At 39.4% G+C, this 24926-nt stretch overlaps 1 long non-coding RNA gene across 1 annotated transcript; it reads right to left on the bottom strand.

Annotated features, from left to right (window-relative positions):
- Window positions 1-269: 269 nt before the first annotated feature.
- On the bottom strand, window positions 270-17199 carry LOC135329215 (uncharacterized). Its single transcript, XR_010390584.1, has 3 exons — window positions 17081-17199; window positions 1349-1565; window positions 270-345 (listed from the first exon to the last, which is right to left on the bottom strand). It is a non-coding gene; the product is annotated as an uncharacterized LOC135329215 (long non-coding RNA).
- Between the last annotated feature and the right edge of the window lie 7727 nt (window positions 17200-24926).

Below are 24926 nucleotides of genomic sequence, written 5' to 3'. Positions count from 1 at the left end.
TTTCTGTTATGTGTACTTATTTTGCTGTAGCAATTATTTGTTTATAATCCATTAAGTTATTTGAAAGGCCTGTTTCATGTTCCACCTCTGACTTAATTAGAAGACAACACTCACTTCGCAGTAAACAAAAAAGTGTAACTTTTTATTTAAATTCCCAGTTGAGTTTATCATTTCATTTCTTTGCTTGTTTATATCCATTTCTAATTGGAAATATATGGTTTCACTCAATTAAAATGTGCACATAAACTCCACTAAATACGTACCAGATTGCCACCAATGACACTAGGTATCCATAGTTCCCACACAATCATTCTATAGCAGTCAAAGTCACTGGTTCCTCAAGTTCTGAAGAAAAAAAAAATACTTTTTAAAAAAAGAAAATAACACAAACGGGTCTGACTTATCCTAACTATAAAAGGCATCTAGCAGTCAAAATATCTGTAGTCAAAGCAAGGAAGAAGTTCTAGAGTCACGGGCTTGAACGTTGGGTGCTTTGCCCTTCCCCTCCCCTTGTTTTTTGAGTGGTTTTTTGGTGCTATATTAGGCTATCAGTGATCCAACCTGCAACTTTTCCTGACCTCAGCTAGTGATTACACCTTTGAAAACATGGCACCTTTGAAGACCGAGCAAAGGACTTCAAGCTTCAAGAGCATTAATGGATAGAGACATTTTGGCTTTGTTAGCTACTCAGAATGAGGCTTAATGGTGGTCAGGATGAATAAGGACATCTGAATTTGACCCCTCTGTTTTTGTCACTTTAATATTTGGCATTTCTGTGGCCTAAAAAGACTAGGGAAATCATTTAAGAACTAATGAAGAGCTATTTACCTCCTAAATCTTCTTCCCTTGAGTAATGAAATAATTACCCTCCCATAATCATGGAAATATTCAACTTGAATGTTAAATTGAGCTGTTGTGAAAAGTGGTAGTGATGTTACATAGGTGATCACCATGGTAACATTTGGAAACTGCACTGTTGTCAAGCCAAGAATATAGTTTTATTTTCCCATAAGAACAGAATAAGAGACCAGGACTGAACCCTTCCAAGATCCCATAACGATAAGTAAAAGTGAACATTTATTTGTGTTTCCCACTGGCATGAAGGCTTAAAAGAAAAAAAAACAAAAAAACAAAAAAACACCAGCACACCATCCATAAACTGAATTGCTTTATACTGTGATATTACTGTTTGTTAGTTTTGTTCTGTTTACTCTCTGTACATTAACCCAAGGCAGATCCCAAAGGAACGACGTAGTGGGATAGTGGGAGTATAAGGAGAAATTGGAAGATTTTATTTACATAAATTAGATAATTAGACATCCTGCAAACTATTAGAGAAGTCACTTACCTTCTAAACTGTGCCTCTTCTACAGAAGAGCCCATTCTTTCTGCTTGCTCACTTTAGGTTTATGCAGTAAGATTTTCTAAATCAGCAGTGGTCATTGGGACTGCATGTGAAGCCTGTTCACTCCAGGCTACCAGTCCAAGGACCCTGAGCATAAATCTTGCTCATTGTTCAAGGGACAGTTCAACAGATGATCGAGAATGTTGTTTTCACCAACAGTCTGCAAGATACAACAAAAAGACCATATGCTGAATATTTCTCCCTTCCAGGAATTGTCTGAGATGAAGTCTCACAAATGATGTTATAAAACATACAGGATGCTACAGAAAAGACAGATAATTTAGACAGATTTTTGCAGAAAACAAGTGATGAGCTAATGTGTTTTAAAATGATCAACCACAAGTAACAGTGACTGGAGTATCTGTCAAAGCCAAAGGAGCTAAATGTCCCCCAATGCAAGGATGCCAAGAGTTTGACTTTCACAGTTGCTTTTCTGTTTAAATGCCATGTGATTTGAAAGCATCGCTATTCATAGGGGAGATTAGGTATCTGGGATACCAAATTTCACGTTAAGTAGGATAAAGATACTGAACTGTAAATGATGTTAGAGAAGGCCAGATTGAAAGCCCATAAGGACAGGGCGCACAGTGCAGTGGAGATGGTAGACATCAAACTACATCTCCAATTTACAACTTAAACAAGAAGGACAGTGTGGGGATACTTGTTCCTGAAATGCGCCGTTCTTAAAAACACTCAGATAATAGAGGAGCTTCAGAAAGGATGTACACTTCTGGCAAATTACCAGGAAGTGGAGGATTATATCCTCCTGTAAAAGATATTGTTTCTACTGCAAAGTTACGGACCTGAGGAAGATTCACAGGCAGTTAACCTCATTCATTCCTAGAAGTGTATAAGGCAATCTTCCTGACAGGACCCTGCAATAGGATGGCAGCTGGTGAGGTAAGGACAGCAATAAAGGTAATAAATCCAGGCTCTTAAAAGATTTACGGTCCCCCTTGAGCTAACAGTTGACCTATGGACAACCTAAGGACTGTGGATAGCAGATTTCTAAAGGCCCAGGTTCATCTAGTGGCAACTGAATTAAACTATTTTCTGATGAGGATGGGATTCATCTCTCCTAACTTTAGCTACCTAAAAATTAGGCATCTAGTGTAAACTGTCAATGACATATGATCACTGAATATCCACAAAGGATAATACACCCTATTTTAAATTCCTCTCTTAGGATAGGACAACTATGCTCTGGATGCTGCTACTTCCCTCCCATTCTACATAGTAGAGTTTTATTTCCTAAAAATGTCTTTGCATCTGTTAAACTCTGCAGGACATAAACCACTTTTACTGCATATGAACTCCAGTCTGAACCAAAGATCGCACTATCCACAGCTGCCTACCAGTAACATCAAGCACGGGATGGGACAGGACTGATGCAATGCCATCACTTGGCCTGAAAGCTCCCTACCACCCAACAGTTATGGTGACAAACTGGAACACAGCAAAAGGCCGCCAAAATTCTGCCCCAGTGAAATGGAAGCAGAGGCCATTGCTGCAAAGAATTCTCCCTGCCTGCTTTGCACAGAAGGTGAAGACACAGATAGTGCTGAAGGAAGTAGGGATCGAGATTACTCTGACCGATGTAGAGAGGTGCTGAGGCAGAAACAGCATGTGGTACCAACTAAAAAATAGATGCTTTAGCCAAGTACAGCTAAGGACAACTCACAGACTTTTAGACTGTTCCAAAGGCAGAGATCAGTGAGAAGCGTTAGGCTTTGAGCAGCACTTCTTTCTTCCACGGACAGCAGGGGCATCTGACTAATACAAGATTGCCTACAGTTCACTCTTAGAGACTTTAGAAGCTGTAAGAGGCCTCTTTATTCCCAGAGAGCCTGGGATAACCACTTTAACAGATGACACGCTTATAGTAGACTATGATTGTGTGAAAGAAACAGCACATTCCTTCCCTGGAAGAACTTCTAAGTCATATGCCCCTTTCTGTGACTCTGTCGTTGAAGCAATTTTAAATGTGCTTGTCAGTCTGTGGGTCAGCTGTCCATCTCAGAAGCCTTTCCATTTTCATAAACATAGCACTTTCAAGTGACAGACCTGTTCGTCTCCTTCCCTCGAGTGGGATCATACAGATTATCCTCTCATAACCCATTCCCAGAGCTGCTTTCTGGAACCCTCCTGATGAAAGCCAGGATAGCAAAGGGGCTAATCTTGCCAATAGGTTTGTCCCCTTGAGAGCCGGTCAGTAAATCCGTGGAGACAAGAAACAGCTCCTTCAAAACAAAAATTATAGCTCTTTGCCAAAGAACACACAATTTAGGAAAATGCGTCCAAAGCACAGAAGAGATATGTCATTACTTCAGCATAAGCACTTTATTCCAAGTGAAGACAGATCCAGCTCCTTCCTGCCTCTCCTGGAAGACACAGCTGTCTTGCTTACAGTACTCTCCCTCCCTGTCTGTGTTAGATTCAATCTGCTGACTAAGCCTTATTTCCTTTGATCTAAAGTTAAGGCCTGAAAAAATAAGTCCAGTCCAGGTAAAGATTTTTCAGGTCAGAAGGAGACAAACCACAGGTATTCACTAATTAATATCTTCCCCATTGTGTCCTCCAGGAGCGTTAGTATTATCTAAGATGGATTCTTATCTCCTTTTTCTCTACCCCTTAGTTTCTCTCACAATCTCTTGATTTAACTCTATGTTGGCTAATATGTAGCCAACGTGTTTACTTTTTATTTATAAAAAGTAAAGCTCATGGCTCTCTTACTCTGCTTAGAGCCATATTAGAATCTGGGGTGTATTTCATGAATGATTTCAAACTGAATGCTTTACAGGTTACAGCTGTCGCATAAGCAGAAAAATGTCATATGCTCATCATACAAAAGCACACTCCACTGGAGAATAGGTTTCTGCCTTGATACTGAAGCAGCAAACTCATTATTCATTTTCTGCTTGCTCATCTTGGCCACTGGATTACACAAGCAAGAAAGGGCCACGCAATGAAACCAGTTGCACTAACTATTCTAACAGCAGCTCACAAGAGCCACTACAGAGCTAAAAGGAAAACTCAGGCAGTTCTGCGTGGTCCCCGTGAGTGGCAAGCAGGACTGCCCAGTGCCTGACCATACCCTTATACCTCTAAAGCAGTAGGGCATGGCCTACTGAGTATATACACAGCTATCATCAGTCAAAAGATTCGGATTTCGCACACAGGGGACGCATGCATGACAGGAATGGGATCCCTGTATGTGGCGAGCAAGGAAAGAAAGAAAGGAACATTTATGCACCAGCACAATGTGCCAGAAAATATTTTCAGCAGGTTTAAATTACTCCTCTTCCAAACATTCCTTGCAGGACATGTATTCTCAACCTCTGACCCAGTGCTCTCATCTGTATTATCTCTGTTCGGTCCAAGTTTTATTTGACAGTAGCCCAGATTAGACTTTTCTGGTGTTGAATACAGTGAAAGTGTAATTTCCTGTATACCTGTGTTATCCCTTATGTGTATCGTAGTGTTGCATTTGTCTTTTTTGCAAGAGCATTTCAATTTTTACGTGCTTCCCACCTGTGGTCCACTATGACTACCATGTCATATCCTGCAAAATTTCTATTTACATGAAGAGTACTGGTTGGTTGACACATTTGCAGACCCAGTGCCCCATACCTCTATGGCAATTCCTATAAGCTTGGTGGCACCTGCAAATTTAATAAGCTACTCTCTGGCCATTTATTCAGGTCATTAATAAAAACAACAATACTATCAGATCTAGGACAGAGCCCCTTGGATGCTCACTCAGCATTCACTTTGGCAGCAAACCACTGATAACTTCCTCTGTACATGTCTCCATATACTTCAGGATATTTCCAGCAATTGAAATAAAGCTGCAGGTTTCATACATTCCTCACTTTTCCCACTTTTTATAATTATTATATTTTCATTTTTTCAGCATTTAGGTAACCTCTCTGTCCTTCAGAAGTTCCTGCAGATAACTTAGAGGCTCTGAGAGTTCATCAACCTGGCCTTTAAGTGCCAAGGCCAAAGTTCAGCTGCTGCCCAGCTGACATGAAAACATCTAAATTATATACATACCACGTAACCTGTTCCTTCTGTATTCTTTCCTGTTGGTGCTGGTATTAGCCACCTTATTGCAGTTGACCTTTTTACTGAAATCTGACACAAAAGACATAAAACACTTGAGCCTTTTCATCGTCACCCACCAATAGCCTTTCCTATCTCTTGAATAGTTTCTCTGATTTATATGCTTGCAGTTGGCCTTAGTGAGCTGACCTAGTTTCCACTTTATGCAATCTTCCTCCTTATGTTTGAAATGTGAGAAGAGCTCTTGATTTAGCCAACTCGGGATCTTACTGTACTTCCTGTCTTTCTTCCTCAATGGGATAATTTGCACTGTGCCCTTAAGAGTGTTTCTTTAAGGAACTGCTAGGTGTCTCATATTACATTTTTCACTTAAACCAGTCTCCAAAAAAGCCTTACCTCCACTGTGCATATGGTAGACACATTTACTTCATGTCCACTAATATAAGCCCTGATAAGGGCACCAAGAATCACAAAAATCAGGTTCATATTACTAGTATGTTTTACTTCAGGCAGTCACTGAAGTGTGGATAAACCACCCAGGAGTAGCTGAATTCATCTATGCCATTCCACATCTTTTAAATGGCAGGTTTCCTTCAAACTTTTTAAATTTGATTGATATAGAATTCATTAACAAGTGAAGGATTCAATAATCACTAGTTGTGACTTCTAGTAAAAATAATATGAAGCTACCTACAGGTGATAGCTATGCACGTCATTTTTCTTGAGATCCTAGTATGGTGGCCATCTCATTTCTCTTGGGTATTCCTGCCTCCAGCCCATCCATTCCTCTTCCTTGAAGTCATTCTGGTCAATGCTGTGAGCCTTACTAATACACTATTCCCAAGATTTCTAAGGAGCTGTAGCATCTTTTGGCATTGCTACACAAACAACAGCCAAAAGAGCAAGAAATGTGACGTACTACAAGACCAGGGCACGTCAGTCTCTTAGGTCTGCATCCATTGGGTTTTTTTCGCTTTTGACAGTTCTATTCAACTGCTTCTGATGGAGTTACCAAGGTTTGGATTCCCTTCATTTTGAAGTGATCCCAAGCTCTTAACATGAAGTGTGATTTCTTTTCGGTCACACATGAAAGTGTGAGAATTTTCAGTGCATAATACAATCTAAGAAAAAGAAAAATCTATCCAATAATAGTGGTTTTCTGACCAAGAAGGACCAAGGATTGATCCCTATGCTCTATAAAGATTTTAGTGAAGAAACAAGGAGAGGATTATAGAGTTTCAACTTTTCAAAACCATGCAAGTTATTTAAGAGCATGTACGCCACTGGCTTGTGCTCTTTTTATTTAGCCATGTTTGAAAATCTCCCCTTTGTACTATCAAATTATTGGTGCTCCCTGTCTCTAACATTACTGAAATAAAAGCATAGCTTGTCTGGAGTTGGGCAGCTGTTTATAATGCAAATTAGTAAGCATTTTTTTCCCCCATAAAAAACGATTAATTTACAATGTTTAGCAAGTTTACATTCTGGTCCAGACAAGATAAACCATTCACACAAAATTATTTTGAAATCCAGTCAACATATCTTCAGTAAATATGCTTTGAAGTGTCGGAAATGAGAAAGCTGGCAATCTTGAATCCACCCCCCCACACACACCTCTTAAGAGAACTATACCTGCATACATCAAGTTTTCCTAAAACACTGTTTTCAAGGATTTCACTGAGTAAACATAATTTGGAACACCTTGATCACAAGTGGTTATTCAGACTGAGCTTTATACTATCAAAAATATTCAGTACTTCAACTATTATGGGTTCAAGACCTGACATGATTTCACCCAAATGACATTGTAACCTCAAGGCAGAGCTAGAGATAAGAAAAAGCTACAGATGTCCTCAACTAACATCCTCAACATGATGTGCCATTCTGTGAACAGAAGGTTGGACACATATGTCCTAAATCTTACATTCTGTCCTGAAAAAAGCAATGGTACAAAGCTGCATCTATGTAGACAACATCCAAGAATCAACTGTGACTCAAAAAGTAACAATTTATGTATAATTTTCTCTTTCTTCTGAAGAAAGAAGAGGAATAAATTACTTGACTTTAACACCAAGGAGAAGGTCTGGTGAGCAGAGGGACCAGGTTTACTTTTATCCTGCTTTATTTAATCCCCACAGAGAAAAACAGAAGCCTATCCCACATACATCCTCCTCATAATTTGACTCACTGTTTGAGAAGGACAGAAGAAGAGAGGGTGCTCATTTGCCTTCACTGCTAAGTGATACATATGAAGCAGCATTGTACAATGTACAGTAAATTATTCTACACATTAGCATGTGAAGCAGTGGTGTTCAAATTTTAACAGTGATATGCTTAGTAAAAACTAATTGAATAAAAAGTTGCTTCATGTTCAAGCCATAAACTATCAAAGGCTATTAATAACCAGAGACACCAGATATTTTATATAATGTGAGCTTTTCCATATTATAATCTAAAACCTGTGCTCTTTACTAAAAATTTAGGCAATATTACTTTTCCTAGATTTCTTGCTGTCACAGGATAAGAGGCTTAAGAGTCGTTCTCCACTCCCTGCTCCAGCCTCTTCTGGCCACCCGTGGTCTGAGGGCTCTGTGATGATAGTGGGAAATGGTACTGAGGGAGTCACAAGGAAAGTGCCACATTGTGAATCTGGAAGTCCAGCTTACAGATGTTGAATTATCATTGGCAGCTGCTCAGTCCAAAACATGCCGCTAGGTGCTCCTGGTGAATGACTCGTCTCCAGCTCTGCACTGCGCTGCAGACAGGAGGAAGAGGGCCGTGGCGGGGACACGCTCCGCTCAAGAGCCAGTCACTTCTGCAGTCCCCGGGGAACACAGACCAGGTCCCTCTAGCTCTATCTCAGTGCTAGCTGCTGCCCTTTGAGATACAGGTCCGAGTTTTACAGCTTAGGCTGACAGTGGAAACTTTCTAGAAGGCCTTCAGAGACTAGAGAAAGCCACTATTTATTTACCCAGTTCAAGACTTTAAAATAGGATTTTTCCTTCTGATTAATACCACTGATAAAAACAACCTGTATTATTCCCCATAAAATTTAATAAAAAGCAACACTTAGTACTTGCATTCATGCCACTGGCAATACCACAAAATGTTAACTGAAATAACAACCCTCTGGCTTATAGCAAAGACCAGGAAACACATTGGACTTACTGAATTCAGTGCATTAATGCACCAGGGAATGAGCAGTACAGTAAGAAAGAATAAGCCCTGAAACAGGAGTAATTCAAGCTGCATGCATTTCAGAGGACTCCAAGGAAACTTTGTGTTGTAAATGTTAGCGGGAGAGTTGATATCTCTGTTCCTTGTGCAGAACGTAGCTGGTAACGTGAGGCTTGCTTATGCTATGTACATTACCTCATGCTTTGCTGGTTTAGTTGTCCAGACCAGAAGAGGAAAAAGGTGAAAACTAAATCCTGCTTATTTATTGTCCTTACCCACCCATTTATTCTGGAGAAAACATCCATAGGTACAGCACTTTCTCCAGACCTTCTTGCCCCTGGGACCTTAAAAGATTGATGGTTATTTGAAGTCACAAGTTACCTCTTCATCAGCAAATCCTGATGTAACTTATTTCAAGAGCTAGATTCTGAGAAGTTTGCCTAGCAGCATTCACTCAGTGAATGTTAACATTAACAGAAGAATTCACAAAGCAAGCTGCTTCTTGGTGTGAATAAAATCCCGCCCTTAATTATTAATGGTAATCTTTCAGGTTATACCACTTGCATAAGGTTTAATTGTCTATTTTGCAGAAAACAAGACTTCACTATTCCCGAAGCTTAGATAGCTACTCCCAGGCATGTAAAATTAGGCGCTTTTTTTTTCCTTTTGATATTCTTCTTTTTTTTTCTTTTCTTTTTAAACAAAACAAAACAAAGAAGATGTGATTAAATCTTTACTGAGACAAGGAAATGAATTTTGAGTTTGTGTGAGCATTCTGAGCAAAAGAAATTATTTGATAAACCATACATCAGATTAAGTGTTAATCACATGAATTTGATTTTATAAAAAGTATTGTAAATGAAACTAAGAAAGCACAAGAAAACATCAAGAGAATGTCCCTCCATATTCTATTTCTCAGCTACGAAATAATATACAGAAACTAAACTCTTGTCTACAAGCAGCTTTTATTAAGAGATGATTTTTTTAAATTTAGAGTCTGAATATCATCCTTGTTAATGCCATACCCTGTTTACAAGCAGAAAAATCCTTCTTCTTGACTTTACTTGTCAATTGAAGTCTTCATTGACAGATGACTCAAACAGATCTAGATAAAGATGATGCAGAGGCTCTAAAGAAAGCAATTCTTTTCAGAATTTGCCAGGCATCGTTCCTAGTCTTCAGTTTCTGATTTGTTTATGACAAGAAATTTTGATTGACTGCTTGATTGAAAACTGTCCCAGACAAGACCCACTTGATATTCTCAATCTTTTCTTCCCGAAGTCCCCAGAAAATGAAGCAGTGCCTTTTGCTGTTCTTTTATCAGTCCTTACAACTCTGTATCTCTATATGGCATGAAAGACACCAGATCTAAAGATAATCAAGACCACATGACTGAAGAATGAGCCAATTATATGCGGATCTAGGATCCAACACTGTAAGGTTAATGCCTCCTTGTTGAAAGCGTATAATCATTTTGAAGCATCTTCTTTGTTTTGTTTTGTTTTGCTTAAAAAGAAAAAAAAGAAAAAGAAAAAAAGAAGAATGTCAAAAAAAAAAAAAAAAGCCTAATTTTATGTGCCTGGGAGTAGCTATCTAAGCTTCAGGCAATACAAACGCTGCTATTACTGGGGAGTAAAAGCTCTGCATAATTAACAAACATCATCAGCCTTACAGTTCCTGTAGAATGTAGTAAGTTCCTTGCCTGAAGGCTGCTCTCAGCCTAGTAAGTCTGTTTACCCTGTCCAAGATTAGATTAGTTTAATTATTATGAAAAAGACTGCTAAGATCTTACAGCCTAATTATGCAAATGTTTCTAAATGTTCACAAAAGTAATTTATTTATTTGGAGATAAATGAATCTGTTTTGTCATAAACCAGATTGCAGTCCTGGCAATGTACAAGCAGGGTTATGTGCCCTTAGGCATATCTTTCACCACAAATATCAGTGGGACCCCTGGATTACAACATTTATAAATACATAAATGTTTTTTAGCAGGTTTTTATTGTTTTTGTAAATTATAGTAATCCCAGAAAGAACTATCACAGGTTTAATACTCACCAACCTTGTTATGAAAACAGGGTTTCTCATCAGAAGCATTTAAAAGATGCTAACAGCTAAAACATTCCTGGTAGACCTATTAAGGTGCACCTGTTTTATTATGCTTTGGAACTGGTATCTTCAAAAGAGTTCTCCCCTCCTAGCACAGACTCTTAATGCTAAAATAACCTGCATCAATAAAGTACTATTATGCTAAATAGGGTGGTAGTGTTCTCGAGGCATACAGTGCTAAGCTTTACTGGAAGCGACCCCTGTATACATTAGGAATTCTGTAGGTTTTGCACATAAACCTCATTGTAGCTTAGAGATTTAATTCTTCATCTATTTGTAATTACATGACAACACATGAAATAGATGCAGAAAAACTGTTCTATATTTAGCAACTGCTCTAGTTTCACTGCTATTATCATGGAGATAACCCCTAGGCAGCACACTGCTGCCTTTCGTGAACTCATATGCACATTCAAGAGAGAGTATTTACATTTTGGAATGGTAGACACTTCAAATCTGATCTTGACCACAAAGAACACTGAAAGGCTTGACACGTTGCGCAGCTACGTAAAATGAAGTAGGACATAAGCCCAACAGAAGACTCTTCTTGAAAAGAGCTCAAACCTTTTCAGAATGAGACAACGGATCTATAGGCAGGGGATATTTTCTGCACTGCAGAGCATATATTCCTGAAGCATTCACAGAAGCATCAATTTTTCAGGGAACTAAACCGACATGCACCTTTAAAATGCCAAACAAGAGGAAAGTTTAGCTAGATGTTAATAGCAAAGCAGGTGAAAGGGAATCACTTCTCTATTAAACTGGGACATTTTGAGCCAAGTTCATTTAAACTGTAACGTCAATCTGATGCAATAACACCTTCTGCTATCAATGTTTATTTTGTACTTGAGACAATAGCATGACATTTTACCGGAAACATATTGCACTAAAATGAACATAGAGTGCCTTCCTGATTTGTTTATAAATTAACTGTTCCTTAAATAAGCAGGGCAATGGCTCTATATGGGAATTATACCTACAGTTCTCCTGTGTATTAAATGGAGGATGTGAGCGATGATTTTAACTTGCTGCTATGACATCACCATTATCATGGATATTCAGGACATTAGAAGCTGCTTGCTGTCAGTTAAATGATCACATCTCAAGTGCACCTGCTTTATAATTATTCATTTGGAGCAGGATCATTAACATATTCCTTAAGTCATTTACAGGCAATTTGACTCTACAGTAATGATTTTTTCCCTCTTTGTAACAAATTAATGAGATATATATAAATACATGGGTACAAATGAAATTCACACAATTCGTATCATAATTAGTGTATACCAAAGGTCTGAAGATTGTATAACTTGCATTTTTCCTGTAACAGACAACCATTCTGTAGCCATTTAGCATACGATATATGATTCTTTTAAAAGAAACACAACTGTCAATGTACTTTTCCTTCAATGGTGGATAGTATTTCAGGAAGCATAATATTCACATTAAATACTGGCACCTTGGAATTAACGTTTGTGGTCCAACCCAAGAGTTTATATGATGAAAGTAGAAGAGCTAAGAAGATTGGGATTTATTAAATCTATTTTTTCAACTACATAAATAACAGAGTTACCTGTCCAGCATCATCAATGTAACGAACCTGCCTCAGTTTCAAATACATGTTTCTTTTTGGCTAGACAGTTCTGAGAATCACAGAGCTAATTTATAAGTGTGAACAAACATACAGGAGCATGTCCATGCACCTACATCTTAAATACTGGTAACTCATTTTAGGATTTTTCCACAGTTCACATCCTGACAAGACTTCCCGAAAACCGTAAAACCTCCATCATTAATGTAAGATGATCTCATCTCTCTTGAGATGTGGTGGCCTGCAGAAGTACATGGCAGAGTTTCCACAGATCATTCCTACATGCTGTTTCCCCTTAGCCAGTATCATTGGATTTCTGAGGACAGGCAGAGTGAGGAACAAGGGAATTAAACCAATTGTTTTACTTTACTGTAAAACAATCTCCTCCTTAATCATATGTAAGAGAGAGGCAGCATTGCCCAGTGAGCCCTCAGGGTTGAGGTGCATGGACAACAAGGGCCTGCCCTGTGTCTCTAGAAGCTGTTTGTTACGTTGGCAATGTGACTGCGAGCAGACCACCTTCTGCGGGCACAGGGAGAAGGCAGTCAGGGGCACAGGAGTATTTCTTCTTCTAACCTGCCCCCCTGAAAACATTTGGAAAATATCTGCCATTTGTGGAAATTTGTTTCATTGCAAAGACAAAAATGCTGCTCTCCAGGAGTGATGAACCACTTACAGCCAGGAAAAAAAAAATATTTCCATCTCCCCCTCAGTTTGATGATAGAGGGCTCCTGAGGGTGCCGGAAAAGCCCTGAATGTATCTGCACCAGGGTGATCAGCTCTACCACTGCGGAGCAATTCCTCTCGGACAAGTCCGTAAGAGGAACCTTGGGAAGAGCAGCTGCATACGAGCATAAGGAGCTCTAAGATAGCACTTTATAACTCAAGGCACAAGACCAAGGGACTCTGGATGGGTCTGGATACATGACCCCGTATGACTAACAGATGCAGAAAAACTCCTGGCTTCATCTGCAATTATTTTATTTTCACTTCCAGTCTGAAATCTTGGCCTTATTAAGGCAATGGAATTTTTCCATTCACTTCTGCAGCAGTTCAGCTACCAGACAGTGACGGTGAACCAATGGCACGTGAGAAACTTGGTAATGTGATGTAAACATCCCTGAGCTTTTGTGATCTGTTTCCCTAATTACCCTGAGGAAATTACAGCACCCTTTCTGGAATAAAAGCGTTATAAAAATAATAGTTTGTTACATGGTTATCAAATTCTCCGGTTACAATGTGTCAATTTGACAGGTGCATAAAAAATTAAATCAACATATTTACTAATGTCATCGGTGGGTGAAGGCACCACCATTATTACAAATGTTACAGAAAGCTGAAGAATACTAATTACCAAATGGCACACCAGTCATAAAATCATAGCATAAAGACGCTGTGGTAGAACAAAACAGAAGCTGAACGCTCCATATTTTTTCAGGTTATAAACTACTCTGACTTAGATAATCTCACAATGTAACAATAACTTTTGCATAGGATATGTATCATTCATAAATATCATTTAGAAATGGAGATTCAAAAAGACTGCTTAGACCTTTGAATATTATAGTCACTCCATCAGGGTAATTTACTGTTTTTAATATACAAATAAAATGCTACACAAAAAGAAACATTGGATGATAATTTATTCCACATTACTGAAAGACACTCCTTCCAACAATGTATTCTGCATTATTGAAGACTGAACATTTGCCCTCCCTCTTCTCCTAGCTGTAGCTCACATCACAGTTACCAGACCAGATGCTCTGCTGCCCCTTCTCAGGATCTCGCCAAAGCCACACCATGCGTGTCAGGTCTTGGGGCTTTAGCTCTCCCAAGATGAAATCCTACAATTCCCCAGCTCTTAGGTCAGGATCTGGATTACATGTCCCTGCATACCAGCCATGATTGCTCCTTTGCCAGTAAAGGATAGAGTCCCCATGGGAGTTACCCTGTGCTGCAGCATGCCAGCAGCTGATTAAAGCAACTCACAAACAACAGAAAGCATTTGTTACTCTTTACTCAGTGATGGAAAGTCCTCAGCACCAAGGTAGAAATCCAAGGGACAGTCCTGTGCATGTATTCTGTTACCTAAGCACAACCTCTTCTGCCAGTACTGGACCCAGCCCAGTCTACATGTCCAGTTTGGGACAAACAGCAAGTCTTCAGACAGCAATTTCTCTGTGCCCCAATTCTTCTCAGAGTCTGAGCATTTGTCTTCCTCTCTCTTCCCCTCCCTTCCATCTCTTTCAAACCCTTCTCAAACCATTATCCTTAGCCATCAAATCAGTCCTGGAAAGAGTAAACCATCCTACTCTGGATTGTTACTGTGGCACTTTAAAGCTGTGCATCAGAAGTTAACATATCTATGCCAGTGCTTTCCTTTTCCCTCTTTAACTTTAAAGACCATTTTAGAGCCTTCCTTGACATAAAGCTGCATTCACTCAGGCAGCAATGCACAAGTTTGAAGAAATCCATCATAAACATAAGAATAACGCAGAGAGCTCATCACGACTCATTCTTACTTTCTCAGTGTTCACTGAAAGCATTTTCGCATTCCTGAGCTGCACGATACCACTGAACAGTGCCTGAGTGCCTTCTCCGGGGGACATAACTTACCATTTGCAATTCGTTGGACTTACATTCAGAGCCAGAGCAGGGCTTTTGAGTGCCCATCCTGGTCCTTTCTCTAGCTCGCCAGGTCCCCCAGCACCACTCCCCCACTCTCAGCATCCTAGCAGCAGGCACTGCTGAGCACTCCTTCCAACCTCCCCAGACCCCTCAGCCACCACTACTAGCTCACCACGCCACCAGGGACTTAAAAACCCCTTTTTAGATGGCAAAAGCAACAGCAGCAAAGGGAGGTGGACATTATTTGCTCCTGCTTGCTGCATGGTTGGTGTGGACAAGTGAGGAAGATTTCCCTTCTTGCCCCCATCTTTGCTATAGTTCTGCTTGCATCATCTACTGGTTTGTCAACTGAAAACATATGCCACAGTAAAGCAGTTATCTTTAAGACATTAACATTTACCAACAGTTCAGAGACCTTGACATCTGACAAAAACTAGAAGGAAATATTATGGCATCTGTATGTCTCATAAGCAAATAATCAAACTTAAATCAGGTGTTACATCATTTTTCATCTCTGACTATTCAAGTAAAAACCAAAATAAAGCAAAAACAGGCTCCACAGTACTTCACACTCAGAATAGATTTATTTCATTTTACTGAGGCTTTCTGTATCACTCATCACTGAGGTATCCAGAAACAACATGTTTTGCTTATGAGAAGAATAGCGTGTAAATTCTGAATCTGAAATATTCATGAGCAATAGGTAATGACATTTACAGCTTCACACACACACACTTTGGGCTTCTAATGAAAGATCAGAAAAAGCCAGAAGGTAATGTAGCATTATGCTTTGTTTTGGGCTATTTTGAAAGAGTCATTCTATATAGGAAAACAGCTGCTAGAGTTGGGGGATTTCCAGTTATAGCAGTTGCCTGGGATGGGTTATGTGGTTGGTCCATGATAGTGGTTCTTTAGCACTACCGAGTAACTCTTACAGAGTAGCATCCCATCAAGTGGAAGGGGATGTTACCTCCTAGAACAGTGCTACTGATGGAGCAGGTCTGCTCAGGGCTAAGGCTCATCAATTATTATATACTGGTAAATATTTAACCTTCCTTCCCATTTGATATGTTTTCTTTCATTTTAGTCTTTCTAGGAAAAGAAAACGTTAAATCATTCGGTAAAGAAAGTTTCTTTCTACTGAATGGCTTATCTGGGTTCTGAGATAGAAGACTAATAGTCTGACAATGTTATGGCTGATTTCTCTTTTAAATCAACATTATCACACCATTACAGATTTGCCAGCTTAATGCAACAATTATGCCACTGATTATCTCAGATCCTACGCTTTACTAACTAATCATGGTAACTTTCTTTAAATAAATATTACTCATATGATACTTACTAGCATTTGCCACAATTTGGTTTATTTTCCCAAAATTTCTTTGTAGCATAAAGTAGATATACACCTTTCTTTTGAAATTGACTTCTGATTTCAGTATTGCAAGTACTGAATTATAGAAAACAGACTGCTGATGGGGAAACAAACAAAAAAGTGCCATGTTCCTTTCTGCATCAAAAGTAAAAGTATGTTGTAATTCTAGATGTGAAAGTTTCTCTAGGTGTTCATTTATTATTGATATAACAAAAGAGCACTTTAGATTGATTTTAAATCAGATTTCTCCTCATCTCGTATTACAACTATTGCTTAGCTCATGAATCCTTTGCAAAATAAGGCAGAGAAATGCTGAGGTCTTTAAAGAACTCTAAGCTAAATCAGGGCTGAATTTCCCATTTGTAATGAAATCAAGTATGTTGAAGGTCATCTACATCTTTGAAAAACAGGAATTTCAACGTCCTCAGAGCACCCATTTACTACAGCATTTGAGATATGGGGTAGTCTTGCACTAACCATCACCTAAGTGCTTAGATAGACGCCTGATCACAAGAACATGTGCTAGGCCAACGTGTGCACTTTCAGCCTGTCTTCTGCGCCTTCACAGGGCACCCAGTAAACCAGCACTGCTCTTCCTTATCCAACACAGAGGATGAACAGTACAGCACACACTTTAAGTCAGAAGCAGAAGCTAGAGGATTAGGCACCATTTTCCCCTTGTCCTTACTGAGAGCTCAAGCCTTCCCAGACCCACATCCTCAGTCCTTACCAAAAGGATGCCGTCTGCTCCTCCTTTTCCGCCTGAAGCAGGAGCCCCTCTCTGCTACATAGATGATCTTGTCGCTCTTTTTTCATGTGGTTTGCAGCTTCATTACAAGCATTTTGCACATCTCTGGCTGGAACCTGCAGATGAGAACAGCTTTCTAATGTTTGCTGTAGTCTGGAAGAATTGTGCATTTATTCAACTGAAAGCAGTAATGATGAAGGGAAAAATATTATTTTCAACTCCACTTTCACTGCAATATTTCCAAGAATGAGTCTGTGAAGCTTCATTTGCAATCTGTTACAAAGCAAATCAAGACATATATTTAATATCTAAATTGTGCACAGCAGCAATATGGAAAGAAGAAAAGAAATTGCTGATTATGTAACTCAAGATTGGGCAAAAGAACATGCTGTTCACACATATCAAGTATCAGCAGCCAAATATTGAAGCAGTATCATTCTGTGCTCACTTAATGTGCCTTTGTGCAGAAACTACTCTGTAAAAACATTATAGGACACTCACTTGTAATTGAGGTCCAAAATTGTAAAAATAAGGTCTATAGAATTCATAGTTTCTCAAGTGCCTGGCTACTAAAAATTGAAAGATATTAGAGCAGTCTTCCACAAGGTGGCTTGCGCTCTCTCTCTCTCTCTGTTCATATTACTGACTCAGGGCAATGTGCAGAGAACATAAATAATATTCAGGACAAAAATGCCATTACGTACTTTGGAGGAGTAAGAGTGCCTCCACCTGGGAGCAGAAACGCTTCACGGCTGTGGAGCAGCCTGTATGACAGTCAGGTATTACACATCATCTGTCTTCTACAGACTGCAAAGGGGCTCGCGGGCTTGGCAGGGTGATTTGAACGTAGGACTTCACAGGCAGCTGTAGCAGGCATGAGCTCGCTCCACCGGTACTCCAGGCTGGCTGGATCCAATGCAGTGTCAGCTCATCAGCCACATGTGCCTAAGCACTAAGCCCTGCCTTTCAGGGCTATCAGAAACATTCAGCTTCTGGACTGTATCTGAATGGATAGCTCCTGGTCCACTAAGAGCACAGGTGGTGCGGCACAGTGAGGCATCTTGGTACATGTAAATGAATGCTGGCTCTCCATCATTCAGAAAACAACAAAAGGATCCTCTTTTTTTTTTTTTTTTTTTTTTTTTTTTTTTTTTTTTTTAAGATATAACTCAGTTGATCTATTATATGTAAGCTATGGAAAAATATGTTTGTGACATCTTATGAGTGGACTCACGGAGCCCCTTTTACCCTCCTAACTTATCCTGGTCCATTATGCATCTTCAACACATTTTCACTGAAATGCACTTTACTGTACATTATTATAATTATTAATGTAATTATTATATATTAATATAAATAATAATATAATACATTATTATTAATGTGTTTACCTGAGATTTGTGGATAAGACCTATGCTTCGGAATAAGTGTGTTACAGATTTATTTATTCACAGAAAATTCTGTCAGGAATGAAGTATCACAACAACCTAAAATGCATTTAACTGAAAGAGAAATTCTAAGACCTTGCCTTATTCCACCAATGCCAACGGCTTTATGTTAGCTGAAGATCAGTCTGTATAGGTATCTGTAATCACAGGACCTGCGTCCTTTCCATGTCTTCTCTATGCCTTAGCTCCATGAGGCAGATTCATGACAGCTGCACTATCAAATAACTGTCCTAACAAGCAAACAAATATCAACATTGGGAGAGTGGGAACATTTTTCACACTGTTGCTTCCTTCATCCCCAAACAGCATACTGGGGACAGGGAGAGCTGCAGGGAAAGGTCTAGCACCAAACCTCTCTCTGCTGCTGGAAGCGGGAAGGGGCTGTGAGGGAAATCTTTGATTCTGTGGGATTCCTGGCACAGCTCAGAGCTGGTGCCATACTGCAAGTATTGTATGAGCTTCCTTAAGTATGTCACAGCAACAAGCTGGGGCACCCTCTTACTGCGGTGGTAAACCTGAAGCAGCTTACAACTCTACACGACTTCACTTTTTTCATAGCATGAGTATATCACTGCCAGCTGCAGCAGAGCACCTGGGATGCCATGGGATTACACTTTAACTTACACTCACATGCCCATTTTGGTAGAGGATACATGCAGTGTGGTAGTCAGGGACCTCCCTTCTTCTTGGATCGTTAAGTTGTCTCTGCAGAGCTATAATAGGGTAGCAGAAGTGCAGACCCACATCTGGCTTGATAATAGCCAGCAGAAAGTTCTCCTACCATAGGAGAATTTTTTAGTGAGCATTTGCAGCTACATTACATCTCCTTATCATAGCCTGGGCACGGGAAAGTGCCTACAGGGTCCCCCAAGAATATGGTCTATTAAACTGACAAAAACAGGAGTAGGTCTAACATCGAAAAGGAATGAGAAAATGCACTTGCTATATCTTAAAAACGAGTAACATTTTTCTGCAGCTAGAACTGGCCCTTGAGCACCTGTTCCTTACCACGCACACGGGACCCCGCATCACCCTTTTCCAACACTATGGCTGCCTCTGTAACATTTTCCCAGTAAGGGAAAGGAGCTCTGTCTTATCTCACCGACACTAAAGCAGTCACATTTTGGTCCAGATTACAAGGCAATATTACCTGGAGAAACCTGAGCCCTGGGAAGAGCTGGTGCGCTGCCTTAGCTGCTACCAGTCAAGTGTAGGGCATGAAGCTCAGGGATACCAAGGAAAAGAAGAGAGTACTGTCTGAACTTTTAATGCATTGCTTATGATGCCACTTCCACTAGCTTTCTGCTGAAGCAACTCCATTGTTTTCAGTATGGTTACAATAATATACGCCAGCAGGAAACCAGAATCACACCGCCTTGCGCACACAGCAATGCGCAGCGTTTCAGTGCCACAGTCATCCAGTCCTGTCTGCATCTCCCACCATCAGCTGTGACTCACGGCTAAGGGTTTACAGGGAGCTTCTGGCACTTGTTTCATTTACAGCCTTAAAACTAAGCAAAGAACAAAGAATTTTTTTTTCTATGTTTTCTTTAGTTCTGGTAAGATATGCCAGGCATCTGTTTCGCTTGCTGCTTCATAACTGCTTCATTTCCCTGGCACATCAGACAAAGTCAGCCCCCGGTGCTCACTCACAGCCCAGGGACTGACCATGTCCTCTGAAGCCCTGACCTCCCACCTCAGCAAACACTCCTGCTTTCGATGTCTTCAGACAGGTAGCAGCAATGGGTGAATAGAGTTCAACTGTGATTTGGCAAGCTGCATACAGTAACATGTCTTTTTCTTCTATTCGGCTAGGAAAAGAGAAGATTGTAATTTTTACTGAATATAAAGGCTGTTGTGGCAGCAATATGGCTTATCTCCATCCTGATAAAAATTAAGGAAGATTTTTAGAAAGAAACACAAGGATATATTCCTCACATGCTCTCAATCTGTGTTAATTAAAAGTTATTTAGTTTTGCTATCTGTGAAGCTTAGGCACACTACTAAAACCTTCAAGAACCAGTTCTGATGCCCTACTGATTTGAATCACTTGTACTACTTTTATTTTATAGAACCAAACACCAGATATTCTGGAAAGAAAAAAATAAGTCAACATTTTTCCTTACAGCCCTGTAATTTCACTGAATCATGCTGTGTTGTTGACTTTTAAGCAAAAGTCTTTATGGAAATCCACTGGAAGTTCTATTTAAGAACTGGTGGCAAGATATGGACTATCAACTTGAGGACAATTACTCCAAGTTGTGCTGCAGGAGTCTGAGAGTCAGGTCCTTAGGCTTTCCTGTGAGCTTAGACATGCTTAAGTTACATTATACAAATAAGATACAGTAAGCTGAGCAAAAACCAACACAGGAGTCCTCTGGAACTTCCATGCACCTCTTTTTTTTTTTTTTTTTTTTTTTTTTGGCTTTTGCTTCTGCAGGTTTAATTTATACTTGAAGATAGAATCGAAAAAATGTAAAAGTAGTTCATTTTCACCCCAGGTGAAAGTTTGGATGACAACTGCTGTCACTATATTACTGACTATTTTGAACCTTTGTTTTTCAAGGAAGTTTCAGAAGAATGCCTGCCCTATTATTGTCAAAATTTTTAAAGAAAATACATTAAAATCCAAATAAGATCACTGAAGTGTAAACAGAACTGGTTAATTTTCCTTTGCTGGGGTGTTTTGATATTTGGGGAATATTTTATGTCCACAGAGACACAAAAGGCAAGTCATTCGAAAAGCAGTGCGTATGCGGAAAATCATCATAATGCCCTGTGGGACCAATCTGAGCCCATCAAAATCAACTGGAGTCTGTCTAGTGACTTCAGAGTTTCAGTACTAGTCCTCAATGCACATTTTCTAAACCTAAAGAATCATTAGGCCTTCCAACACCTCCCTGCTACCGTCAGCACTTTAACAGACTAAATAAAATCCTAGAATGACACATAACCAAAGGCTGATGCTGGGCTGCCCTTTGGACTGCCCAGTTCTATTTTCTTTCCACACTACTGACCATGACAGTAGCCATACATATACACCGCAGCAAATAGGATAAATGACACAGATGGAAAAGTGTTAAGGGATGACAAGTCTAAGAGCAGAAAATAGCCACTCAAAAAGGAGAATTTTTACCAGGATTAGGCCAGTAAACAGAAATATTTAGTTTATTAAATGGAGTTCCAGACTGGGAATGCGGAAGAGCAATGCTTTGGAGATTTTCACTGGTTATCAACAAGCTTCCAGGATATTAACAGGGTAAGTCACCAGGTTCCCAAGTTTGAGACCCAGCTCCTGAAATCATAGTACTACAGTTGAGATCAGTGAAAGTCATCATTACAGAATTTTCTTCAGTAAAATCAAAGGAAACTGTCAAAATACATTTTCCGCAGCTTTTAGAATTAACTTTATCGCACTGGAGTCTGGACCTCTCCATCTTCAGACTAAAGCTGAGAAATCCCCTTTTCTACCAGGCATTTTCAAGAAAAGTGTGCATGGCCTGTTGTAGAAATTGTTTCAGCTTTTGATGCATGTTTACTCTCCATAAGGAAAACCTGTCATTGCATGGTTTTGCATAGCCTAAGTTAAGCTCGTTCAAAACAGACATTACCATAAACATCAACTTTTAAAAACTGAAAACAGTAAGTACATAAAGTATCACGTGATTTGAAAACTGACCTAGTGTTTTGACTACAACCATTCTGGTGTTAGTTGACCCCATTTTACACTTCCATGTACCTTTTTGCAGATGAATACCAGACAAACTCATAGTACTTGAATGCTACAAGATATGAATCACTTATTTATATTACTTGACTTCTACAAACATTCAGCTTACATAATTTTGTTCACAAGGGTTTCTACAGGTAGGGTGTACTGTGAATACTTGTGCAAATATTCATGAATATTACAACTGGACACAAATGGTTTACAAAGTTAAATTTAGAGTGGTCAAACATATCTTTCTCAGCTTAGACCAGGGATTCTCGCACTGTGGAACAGGTACCACCAGGACATACATGACTCTCGTGTGCAGCTACAAAGGAACGTGAACACAGCCCAAAACATCTGAGTACATCCTCCAGGCACGCATGCAGCCCGAAGCTGCTGCTTGCACAGCTGATGTTAGATAACCCAATTAGACTTCCGTACACCTGCCCTTGGCATTGCATATAGTGAACAACTATCCTAAACCAACATGCACAAGCTGAGCTGCTGCCTTACAACAAAACCAATTTATGTAATTTGACGATTGAACCAAGATGTTCTTATTTCAACTTTAAATATTTGGAAAGTTTTTATCTGTAAAAAAGTACACTTCTAAAGAGCAGAAGAACATTTCTTATCTGAAATAATAGTCTCAGTCCATCTATTTACATTCTTTCAGCGAGCTTTAGTTGAGTTCCCTGCTCTTTACCCAATTCTGTTTTGTATCTGCTTAGGAGTTACACTTTTGCCCACCCACCCAAACAGGAAAATGATTATGAGAAAGCTTGTAATATTTGTGGGAGGCACACAAATCTTTTCATATAATGAGAAACCTTCTCAAATGCTTGGAATTCCTGTAAATTACTTCTTCCTGGAATATGGATAGAAGATGGCTATGACCCTTTATACAAAAGTCTGACAATCTTCTTAACAAATATCTCCAAGCTATAGAAGCTAACACACATTTATGTGTAAGATGGCTCAGAATAATTGATTAGGTTTGCTAAGGTTCCAGTTAAGAAATTGCAACTGCAATCTCTCCTCTTTTTTTTTTCCCCCTCCCCTCACTGTTTTCTTGCATAACAATTTTTTCCTTATCATTGCTCATTTTCACGCAGAGCATGTTTGCTTATTTGCTATGGTCAATGGGCACTTTATTTTAATTACTTCAAAGATAAATGTATTTGAAGACATTTGGCTCTGATTTCTAGGAAGGAAAACAGTTAATATAATGGTCATAGAACTGCACAGGAAAAAATGTCAAAAATACTAACTGCCAACACCCAAAACCCAGATACATTAATATAGTGTTTGCTTTGCCTTTGCCTAGACCTTTTTCTAACCAACGTAGTGGCAGCAAGTTAACTTATTTGCTACCTAACTCTTATCAGAGGTTACTGTGGGGTTATTTATCGACTGTGAACATACAACTTCCTTACTGTAATTATGTGGTAACCATCCAGTTAACTCCTGGGGCAAATACATATTGCTCCTGCACTTTCTGCTCTAATACATGTTCAGCTTTAAATATCTGTTGCTCTATGCCTATCTATGTGATGTGTTTTAGAGATCAGAATACCACTGCTACTGATGCAGGACAATCAGATTACATAGGAACACATGTGTAGCTTCAAAAATTTGTTGTTGATATATAAAAGATACATATATTGTAAAACACTATCAAAGGGAACAAGACAGAGAATACCTATGTGCTATAGACTTTCCCTGTCAATACTGAGATGGACGAGTCAAGAGTGACCAGATCACAAACTAGCATGAATCACTTCAATTTGAATGAAATCCATGCAGCATCACCAACACTCAGCATAACGAAAACTGCCTCCCTTCCCACTCCACGTGACATACACGAAAAAAGTTAAATTTAGAAAAATGACTACTACAGATTTTTTAAATGAAATTGATTCAATAGCTAAGTAAATTGAGGCACAAAGCAGCTAAATTACTTCCGAGTATCTCTCCCTCTGAAAAGACATGAACACCTAGACGCCTGACTTCAACTCCTCGTCAGTGACGTGGAGCCCCTGCTCTCTGTCATCTCCTACGAGTCCCCAGAGCCCGTGCGCGTAGCTGCACTACTGCACCGCGGCAGAGCACAGCAACCCTGCAGGCAAATTCCACTGTTCTAAAGGCGATTTAAACACCAAAAGTTGGCTGTTCGGCCTCCTAAAATAAAGTTAATAGCCCTTTTGTTATGGAAACGTGAATAAATGGGATGGAAATTCTTTTCCAGACACAGGTCAAACAAACATTTTTGAGAAACGTAAGAAAAGTAACAGAGTCCCTCATGATGATTTGCAGCCAGTAGTACTGTCCTGAAGAATAATCCTCCCCTCAAAAGCATTTCTGAGAATATATTTATTGCCCTCATCCTCTTTCAGACTCCCCAGTCTCTTCGAGGGCATGTAAAAAGAATTGCTGGGAAAATAAAATTTAATTGCATTAAATAGCAAATTGACCTTTTCCCCCTAGATATGCTACATTGTCTTGCCAAACCAGAAAATAACTGAAAATATAGTCATGCACAAACTGGAGTCTCACTGTAAAAAGTTATTCCAGGGTATTGGCTTCTATCCAGTAGGTAAAAGTAAGGGAGATAATTTAAATATGCTTGAACATGGGAACAAATGCCTAAGCTCTGTTGCTCTCTTTG

Source organism: Dromaius novaehollandiae, chromosome 9 (assembly GCF_036370855.1).
Source record: "Dromaius novaehollandiae isolate bDroNov1 chromosome 9, bDroNov1.hap1, whole genome shotgun sequence".
Classification (NCBI taxonomy): Eukaryota; Metazoa; Chordata; class Aves; order Casuariiformes; family Dromaiidae; genus Dromaius; species Dromaius novaehollandiae.
Note: the sequence above shows the minus strand (reverse complement) of the source record. Positions and strands in the feature narration are given on the sequence as shown.